General features: G+C 39.7%; 1 non-coding gene across 1 annotated transcript; it reads left to right on the forward strand.

The window, feature by feature from the left end:
- The first annotated feature begins 8,516 nt into the window (after positions 1–8,516).
- LOC130970921 (small nucleolar RNA R71) lies at positions 8,517–8,620 on the forward strand. Its single transcript, XR_009082166.1, has one exon. It is a non-coding gene; the product is annotated as a small nucleolar RNA R71 (small nucleolar RNA).
- Positions 8,621–10,090: the final 1,470 nt, after the last annotated feature.

Here is a 10,090-nt window from a genome sequence, read left to right on the forward strand (position 1 = left end):
CCCTGGATGTCTACTTTCCAAAGCCGTTGAGAACGCGTCAATTGGAGTTCTGTAGCTCCAGAAAATCCATTTTGAGTGCAGGGAGGTCAGATTCCAACAGCATCAGCAGTCCTTTTGTCAGCCTTTTTCAGAGTTTTGCTCAAATCCCTCAATTTCAGCCAGAATTTACCTGAAATCACAGAAAAACACACAAACTCATAGTAAAGTCCAGAAATGTGAATTTAACATAAAAACTAATGAAAACATCCCTAAAAGTAGCTTGAACTTACTAAAAACTACCTAAAAACAATGCCAAAAAGCGTATAAATTATCCGCTCATCACAACACCAAACTTAAATTGTTGCTTGTCCCCAAGCAACTGAAAATCAATTAGGATAAAAAGAAGAGAATATACTATAAATTCCAAATTATCAATGAATATTAATTCTAATTAGATGAGCGGGACTTGTAGCTTTTTGCTTCTGAACAGTTTTGGCATCTCACTTTTTCCTTTGAAGTTCTGAATGATTGGCTTCTTTAGGAACTTAGAATTTTGGATAGTGTTATTGACTTTCCTAGTTAAGCATGTTGATTCTTGAACACAGCTACTTTTGAGTCTTGGCCGTGGCCCTAAGCATTTTGTTTTCCAGTATTACCACCGGATACACAAATGCCACAGACACATAACTGGGTGAACCTTTTCAGATTGTGACTTAGCTTTGCTAGAGTCCCCAGTTAGAGGTGTCCAGAGCTCTTAAGCACACTCTTTTTGCTTTGGATCACGACTTTAACCACTCAGTCTCAAGCTTTTCACTTGGACCTTCATGACACAAGCACATGGTTAGGAACAGCTTGATTTAGCCGCTTAGGCCTGGATTTTATTTCCTTGGGCCCTCCTATCCATTGATGCTCAAAGCCTTGGATCCTTTTTACCCTTGCCTTTTGGTTTTAAGGGCTACTGGCTTTTTCTGCTTGCTTTTTCTTTTTCTTTCTATTTTTTTTCGCCAAATTTTTTTTTGTTTTTTCGCCATTCACTGCTTTTTCTTGCTTCAAGAATCAATTTCATGATTTTTCAGATCATCAATAACATTTCTCTTTGTTCATCATTCTTTCATGAGCCAACAGTTTTAACATTCATAAACAACAAGATCAAAAGACATATGCACTGTTCAAGCATTCATTCAGAAAACAAAAAGTATTGTCACCACATCAATATAATTAAATTAAATTCAAGGATAAATTCGAAATTCATGTACTTCTTGTTCTTTTGAATTAAAACATTTTTCTTTTAAGAGAGGTGAAGGATTAATGGAATTTATTCATAGCTTTAAGGCATGGTTACATACTAATGATCATGAAATAAAGACACAAAACATAGATAAACACAATATTAAAAACCAAAAAGCAGAATGAAATAAGAACAAGGAATGAGTCCACCTTAGTGGCGTCTTCTTCTTGAAGGACCAATGATGTTCTTTAGCTCTTCTATGTCCCTTCCTTGCCTTTGTTGCTCCTCCCTCATTGCTCTTTGATCTTCTCTTATTTCATGGAGAATGATAGAGTGCTCATGATGTTCCACCCTTAATTGTTCCACATTGTGGCTTAAATCTTCTAAGGAGGTGTTGAGTTTCTCCCAATAGTTGTTGGGAGGAAAGTGCATCCCTTGAGGCATCTCAGGGATTTCTTGATGATGAGCTTCCTCATGCACCTCTTGAGAACCGTGAGGGGTCTCTCTTGCTTGCTCCATCCTCTTCTTGGTGATGGGCTTATCCTCTTCAATGAGGATGTCTCCTTCTATGATAACTCCAGCTGAGTAACATAGATGGCAAATAAGGTGAGGAAAAGCTAGCCGTGCCATGGGTGAAGGCTTGTCGGCTATTTTGTAGATTTCATTGGAGATGACCTCATGAACTTCTACATCCTCTCCAATCATGATGCCATGAATCATGATGGCCCGATCCATAGTAACTTCAGATCGGTTGCTAGTAGGAATGATGGAGCGTTGAATGAACTCTAACCATCCTCTAGCTATAGGCTTGAGGTCCAGTCTTCTTAGTTGGACTGGCTTGCCTTTGGAGTCTCTCTTCCATTGAGCTCCTTCCACACATATGTCCATAAGGACTTGGTCCAACCTTTGATTAAAGTTGACCCTTCTAGTGTAGGGGCGTTCATCTTCTTGCATCATGGGCAAGTGAAACGCCAACCTCACATTTTCCGGACTAAAATCTAAGTATTTCCCCTGAACCATTGTGAGATAATTCTTTGGACTCGGGTTCATACTTTGATCATGGTTTCTAGTGATCCATGCATTGGCATAGAACTCTTGAACCATTAAGATTCTGACTTGTTGCATGGGGTTGGCTAGGACTTCCCAACCTCTTCTTTGGATTTCATGTCGGATCTCCGGATACTCATTCTTTTTGAGCTTGAAAGGGACCTCAGGGATCACCTTCTTCTTTGCCACAAAATCATAGAAGTGGTCTTGATGGCTCTTAGAGATGAATCTTTCCATCTCCCATGACTCGGAGGTGGAAGCTTTTGTCTTCCCTTTTCCTTTTCTAGAGGATACTCCGGCCTTAGGTGCCATTGATGGTAATGGAAAAACAAAAAGCTTATGCTTTTACCACACCAAACTTAAAATATTGCTCGCCCTCGAGCAAGAGAAGAAAGAAAAGAAGAAGAAGAAGAAGAAAATATGGTAGAGAGGGAGAGAGGTAGGTTCGGCTTATGATGCGCTATAAACTTGATAGCCACGATTTTAGGAAATTGCACGATCGGCAAAATTCCTTCCGGCAAGTGCACCGGTTATCGTCAAGTAAAAACTCACAATAGAGTGAGGTCGAATCCACAAGGATTGGTTGAGTGAGCAATTTGGATTAGAAGTGTGTTCTAGTTGAGCGGAATCAAGATTTAGATGAGAATTGCGGAATGTAAAATTGGCGGGAAACGTAAATGACAAGAAATTGAAATTACGGAATCTTAAATTGCATGAATTAAAGAGCGAGAAGCTAAATTGCTGAAATTAAAAGGGGATCGGGGTGATTGCATGAATTTAATTGCAGAATGTAAAGAGAAAGTGGTAGATCAGAAATGGGGAATTCATTGGGTTTCAGGAGATATTGAGATCTCCGAATCAAAACATTTTTATCCCTTCCTCAACCAATGCATTCATTGAATTTTGCTTGGCAATCTTATATGATTGGATCCCAATCCCTTGGCTCACCAATTCTCTCTAAAAACAAACAAATTCCCAATCCCTTGGTTTAAATGTTCATAAGAAGAGATGATGCTCGATCACTGATTATACCACACAGTTTCATGAACCACAATTTGGTAGGATTACATGTCACAATATCCATCCAAACCCCAATCCAATTCACTGTGAGAAAGCTTCTCTAGCATGAATCCTCCATTCCTTTCCCAAGGTTCCGAAGGATTCCAATTATGGATAGTTTCTTTCCCAAGACAACCAACCAATGGAATTAGATCGAGAAGCTTTCTAACAAAATTCAAGAGAAAAGATTGAAGAAGAAGATAAAAACTATTATTGATTCATTGAATTACAATAGAGCTCCCTAACCCAATGAAAGGGGGTTTAGTGAGTCATAGCTCTGAATTCAATTACAAAAAAAGTATGAAAACTAGAAAAATGATCCCAAAAGTTCCCAGTGTGTAAAAGTCCCCTACTAACTTAAATTCTATCCTATTTATACACTTTCTAAATTGAGCTTCTGTTGTGTTTCTTGGGCTTTGAGGCCTTTCCCTGATTTCCTTTTGCTTTGGGTTTATGATCCATAATCCTGATGAGGCTGCTGATCCAATTCTGCAACATTCATTGAGCCAACTTAGTGATAATCAAGTAATGACACATGACTCAACAAATTGAAATTCCAGACTCATCAATTCTTCAGGCCCAATCCCATAAACCATGATATTCAATTGGGTTTCATACCAGAGTACGTTTAAGTTAATGCTTGTGCTCAAATGCTAACTTAAACTGCAATATCTTTGGCCCAGAAACCTTTTCAATTAGTGGCGTTTAAGTTGCAGTTTAAGCTTAAACTGCAACTTAAACGTTGGACACTCCTGGAGGTGATATAAGTCGAACACGTTTAAGCTTCAGTTTAAGGTTAAACTGAAGCTTAAACGTGGAAATGGAAGAAGGCAACCCTGGAGTGTGGAATTGTCGAACACGTTTAAGCTTCAGTTTAAGGTTAAACTGAAGCTTAAACGTGGAAATGGAGGAAAGCATCCTGGAGGGTAAAGGTCGAACACGTTTAAGCTCCAGTTTAAGGTTAAACTGGAGCTTAAACGTGGAAATGGCTCCCTGGTGCTTTCAATTCTGGCGTTTAACTTCTAGTTTAAGGTTAAACTGAAGGTTAAACGCCACTTTCAGCCCTTTCCTCAGCTTTCATGATTTTGGCGTTTAAGCTCCAGTTTAAGCTTAAACTGGAGCTTAAACTCCACATGTGATATTCAAGCTTCCTTTATTGATTTTGTTGCTTCCTTGCCTAGCCTCTTCTTCCCTGAAATCATCCAAACAACTGCATCAAAGTCTTGCAAAATTTCATGAGAAATCTTTCATTCATAGCATTCAAGTAATATAACTAAAAACTCATGAAATTTGCATCAAAATCATACTGTTTGGATGGTTCATTGCTTTGTTATTCATTTAACCATTCTTGGTTACTTTAAGCTCAAGAAAATGCATAAAACAACTAAAACTAACAGAAAAATGCTAGTGAAACTAGCCTAAGATGCCTTGGCATCACACAACACCAAACTTAATACTTGCTTGTCCCTAAGCAAGTCCTGAGTTACTTGAGAAGAAAGTATGAAACAGAAAGCAATTACATTGGCTTTATTAGCAAGCATTTGAAGTTCATCAGAAGGGTTTTATGCAGAAAGTTGCAGCATCACTTTTTCATTCTGATCAGGTAAGATTATCACTTTTTTCATTGCATCCATCAAACACTGCTATGGCCTCTTGTTATTCTTATGTCCTTGGCACTTTTCTCTTCTTTGTTTTTCTTTTTCTTAGAGCTCCTTTGCTCCTTGTTTGCTCAGTGTCATGTGTTGCACAAGCCTTTGGCATTTTCTTTTTCTTATCAGTGCACTACACATATCCACTACAGGCATTTTAGTTCACATTTCTTCTTGAGACATTGGTGCCCAGCACCTCTTTGTGTGACTAAATGTTTTGTATTTAGGTTGCTCTTGATAATGGACTTTTGGTTGATAATCCCGGGTTAGTTAACCCAAGTTACCAAGTGTTGAAACACTCCTCAGAACCTATTCATCCAAGCATATCCTTAATACATAAACACCACAGGCATTTGTCTCAGAAGTTCAAACCATTGGTGCCTAGCTTATTTTCTCAATTTTTTTTTTGCTTTTCGGTTGCCCTTTTTCAGTGGCTTTTTCTTCTTCTTCTTCTTTCTTTTTCATGGCCAAAGACATTTATTCAACAAGATCCATAGACAGTATTCAAACTTCTACACAAAAATGATAATTCTACACTCAATTTCCAGTGATCTGACTAAACAATCAAGCATGCATACCACCACTTAATTCTACTTGATTTGTCACTAATTGAGCCAAGTTACTTTTGTTCAAACTTTTCTTTTATTTTTGGAAACAGAACAAGCATGGCAAGCATTTGTTTAAGAAGGTGAAGTTATATCCAAACATCTAGGCATTCACTTTATTTAAAGCAGTAAACCAACACTCATACTAAAAACTTCACATTCCAGAAAGATTCAACAATTACAGTTTAAACCAGAACAAGCATGCTTTTGTTTGCCTTTTAAAGAATGGTCAAGGAACAACACCACCTTGTGAAATTTCTTGTTTTCTCTTTGTTGCCAGGAAATAATTTGATTTCTCCTTCTTCTCCTAGTTGTTGCTTCATGTTCTTTCTAAGATCCTTGTTTCCTTTCCTGCAAAGAGTGATGAAGTTGCTTGCTTCTCAAGCACTTGAGTGGTTAGCTCAACTATGTATGGGCAAGTGTCTGAGTCTTAAGTTGGTGTGTGAACACCAAACTTAGTCTCCTACTTACTCCTCTGCTCTTTGAATCCTTGAATTCTCCTTGGAATGAAGTTGCTGCTAAGGATTTTAAGCATTTCTGTGATTGCTTAGAATGGTTGTTCCTTTCATATAATTCAAAGGTTGTTGTGTTCAGTTGATCTGTATGGTGGAACACCAAACTTAGATTCACACATTCCCCTTTGAATTATTGATCCACGAATTCATTGTTTGGTGTGAAACACCAAACTTAATTCTTTGCAATGCACAGAAACTACTTCACCTTTTTATTGAAACAAATAAAAGAAACAACAAAGGAGTATTACCTCAGGTTGGGTTGCCTCCCAACAAGCGCTTCTTTAACGTCATTAGCTTGACGGTTGTCCCTTGTTAGGGTGGATTGTAGTGCTTGATGTCCTCTCCTCTCACTATGAAAACGTCCCCATTTGATTCCTTCATGATTTCCAAATGTTCCATAGAAAGAACTTTCCTGATTTTGAACACTTGAGGGAGCTGGGAAGGAATGGTTTTGAGGCCAGGTGGGATTGGCAGATAATGACTTGATATCACTTTATCTCCCGGAGAGAAACCTTCAGTGGGAATTTTCTTGTTTCTCCACCCTCTTGGCAATTTCTTTACAATTCTTCCCTCTCTCTTGAGGATTTCTTCATTGACTCTTATGCCAGGAGGATCCTTCTGAGCTGTTTCTATTGATTCTTGTGGCTTTAACTCTTGCAATTCTTGTTTGCCTTCCAAGGACTGTTTCAGAGTTTAAGCTGCTGGGTTGCTTTCCTCCAAACACAGATGGCTACTATCATCCTTAGGCTTTTCAGATTCTGGTTCAGGCTCAGATGTAGGTTTGAAAACATGGAAAATGAGCTGTTCATCATGTATTCTCAAAATTAGCTCTCCTTGTTCTACATCTATGAGCGCTCTGGCAGTGGCTAGAAATGGCCTTCCCAGAATGATAGGGTGTAGGTAGCTTTCCTCCATGTCCAAAATGACAAAGTCTGTGGGGAAGAAATAATTTCCCACTTTCACCAGCACATTCTCAACTACCCCTTCAGCTTGCTTCTGCGTTTTGTCAGCCAGTTGTATGATTACATCAGTGGATCTCACCTCATTCAGTTGTAGCCTCTTCATAAGAGTCAGAGGCATCACATTTATGCTAGCTCCTAGATCACAGAATCCTCTGTCAATTTTTGTTTCCCCTATGATGCAGGGGATATGAAAACTTCCTGGGTCTGTTTTCTTAGAGCCTATGTCCTTCTTGATGAGGGCACTGCATTCTTTGTTCATTATTACAGTTTGTCCTCCCTTCAAAACTCTTTTCTTGCTCAGCAATTCCTTCAAATACTTGATATGTGTAGGCATATGCTGGAGAATCTCAAGAAAGGGAATATTGATATGGAGAGACTTAAATGTCTCTAAAAACCTTGAATATGTTTTCCCTTTTTCACCTCCTCCTAACCTCTGAGGAAATGGTGCTTTTGGTTGGTATGTTTCCAGCATGCCTTTATTTTGCAGTTCCTTGGCTTGCTCAGTTTCACTTTCCTGCTTAGCTTCTTCCACACCTTCCTTCAAGATTTCTGGCCCCTGTTCTGAGGGTCTGATTCCTTCTTCTTCTGAGACTTCCTTCAATATGGTGATGGCCTTGCATTCTTCCCATCTCACTCCCTTTTGTTTCCCTTTAGGATTCTTTTCTGTGTCACTAGGGAACACTGCAGTTGACTTGGGGGCCTGTTGAGATAGCTCTCCTACTCGAGACTCCATCCTCTTGAGTTTTTCACCATGGTTCCTTAAGGTAGATCTCACATCATCCCTAAAGCTTTTCAACTCACTTATGTCCTGACCCATGTTTGCAAGCATTCCTTCTATCCTGTTTAATTGATCTTGAAATTGTTGGTTCGGATTAGGTTGGGCAGGTTGATTATTTTGTCCATGATATGGTGGTTGGGAGTAAGTATTTTGTGTGGCTTGGTATGATCTTTGGTTGGAGTTTTGGTATGTGGAATTGTTATGTTGGTTGGGGTTGTAAGGTTTGTGGTTTTGTGGTTGGGTTTGCTGGTTTCCCCACCCAAAGTTTGGGTGGTTTTTCCAGCCTGAGTTGTAAGTGTTGGAATGTAGATCATATGGTTGCCTTTGTTGATTTCCCACATAGTTGGCCTCTTCCCAATCACCTCCTTCAGTGCTTACTTCCTCTTGATCTTGTGTGTGTATTGCAGCCACTTGATTTGTGTCTAATTTCCTGGTGAGCTCTGCTAGTTGCTTGGCAAACACCTTGTTTTGGGCTAGAATTGTATCAACATGGTTCAGCGCCATGACTCCCTTAGTGTTGTGTCTCTCTGAAGCATAGTAGTACTCATTCTCATCCATTGTCTCAATCACTTCAATGGCTTCTTCCACAGTCTTTTTCCTGTTCAATGAACCTCCTGATGAATGGTCTACAGCCTTCCTTGATTCATAAGAAAGTCCATCATAGAAAATATGCAATTGCACCCAGTCATGGAACATGTCTGGTGGGCATTTCCTTGTCAAATCCTTGAACCTCTCCCATGCCTCGTAGAGAGTTTCACCATCTTGTTGTCTAAAAGTCTGAACCTCAGATCGAAGCCTCTTGACCTTTTGTGTTGGGTAGAAACGTGCCAGAAACTTGCTTTCCACTGATGACAAGTCATCATATACCCTTTTTCTATGCTTTTTCATACAAGAAATTGATGATTTGTGCTTAAATATTGAATGCTTTTTGTACTTAAATGATATATTTTCTTGATATTTTAATTTTATAAATCTTGTAGGAAATAAGAAGAAAAAGAAGCAAAGAAGCACAAAAAAGGAGAAAAAAAGAGCTTTGGGGTACACTTTGAAGTTGGGGTACACTTTGGAGCCTTAGGCCACGCTTTTAAAAGCGTGGCCCATGACAAAATCAAGGAAGGAAGCAGCCAGCACGATTCTGCCCTGCCCTTGCCAAGGGCAAGATCGTGATGCACATTAAGTCTTGGAAGCAAAATTTTGGCTAAGTTAAAATCTGGGCGCTAACAGCATGACCATGCCTCCTTCAAAGGGCTATAACTTGAGCTACAGACGTCCGATTGATGTGCTTCTAGTTGCGTTGGAAAGCTGACATTCAGAGCTTTCCAACGATATATCACAATCCATATTTGGCGCAGAATTGAGGCAGGAACGAGAGGCATCTTTAAGGGCCAAAAATAAGCAAAAATAAACCAAGGAAAAGAAGTAGCGTGTTTGCCTCCTCCGTGATTCGAACTTGGGACATGAAGGAAAGGACCCTGCCCTGCCCTTGGCGCGGGCAGGGCAGCATTTGGAAAGCACACAAATTTGGCGCACCAAGCACCAACGCGCGCACCAAAATCCTTCCTTGGCAGCACCAGCGCGCACCACGATCCTCTCCTGGCAGCACCACAATTTTCTGCCCTGCCCTTGGCGCGGGCAGGGCAGCGTTTTGCGCTCCTGGCAGCACCATGGCCACACCAACTCGCATCAACACGCACCAAGGCCGCACCAACCTCATGCACCATGCACCAAATTTCTGCCCTGCCCTCCACAAGGGCAGGGCAGCCTCCTGGAAGCAATTTTCCTTCATGGGCTGAAATTGAATTAAAAACCCAATTTAATTCATTTCTTCACAAAATCAAAAGCCCATCCAAACCCCAAAATCCAAGAATAGAAAGTGTATAAATAGGAGCTAGTTTGATGTAATTGGGAGGCTGGAGACTTTATTTTTGAATTTTCCCTTCTACTTGCATTTTAATTTTGAACTTTGGGATTTCTTAGAGAATTAGGAAGGAGAATTGATCTCTCTTCTTCCTGGTTCCTTCTTGAGCACTCTTTACTTTTCTTGCTTTGGATCTTGGGTGAAGAATTGAAGAACTTCTGTTTCAATCTCACCTTGAGATCTCTTCTTTAATTTTCTGCATAATTGAATTCTATTTTCTGTTCATTTCTTCTTCGGCAATTTCTGCAATTTGCTTTCTTTTACTTCTTCTGCAATTGTTCTTGTTGGATCAAGGAAGGATTTGAGATCTAGACTTGTTATCTAGTCTCCTCCAATCCTGAGATCTTCAA

This window comes from Arachis stenosperma, chromosome 3 (genome assembly GCF_014773155.1).
Source record: "Arachis stenosperma cultivar V10309 chromosome 3, arast.V10309.gnm1.PFL2, whole genome shotgun sequence".
In the NCBI taxonomy this organism is placed as follows: Eukaryota; Viridiplantae; Streptophyta; class Magnoliopsida; order Fabales; family Fabaceae; genus Arachis; species Arachis stenosperma.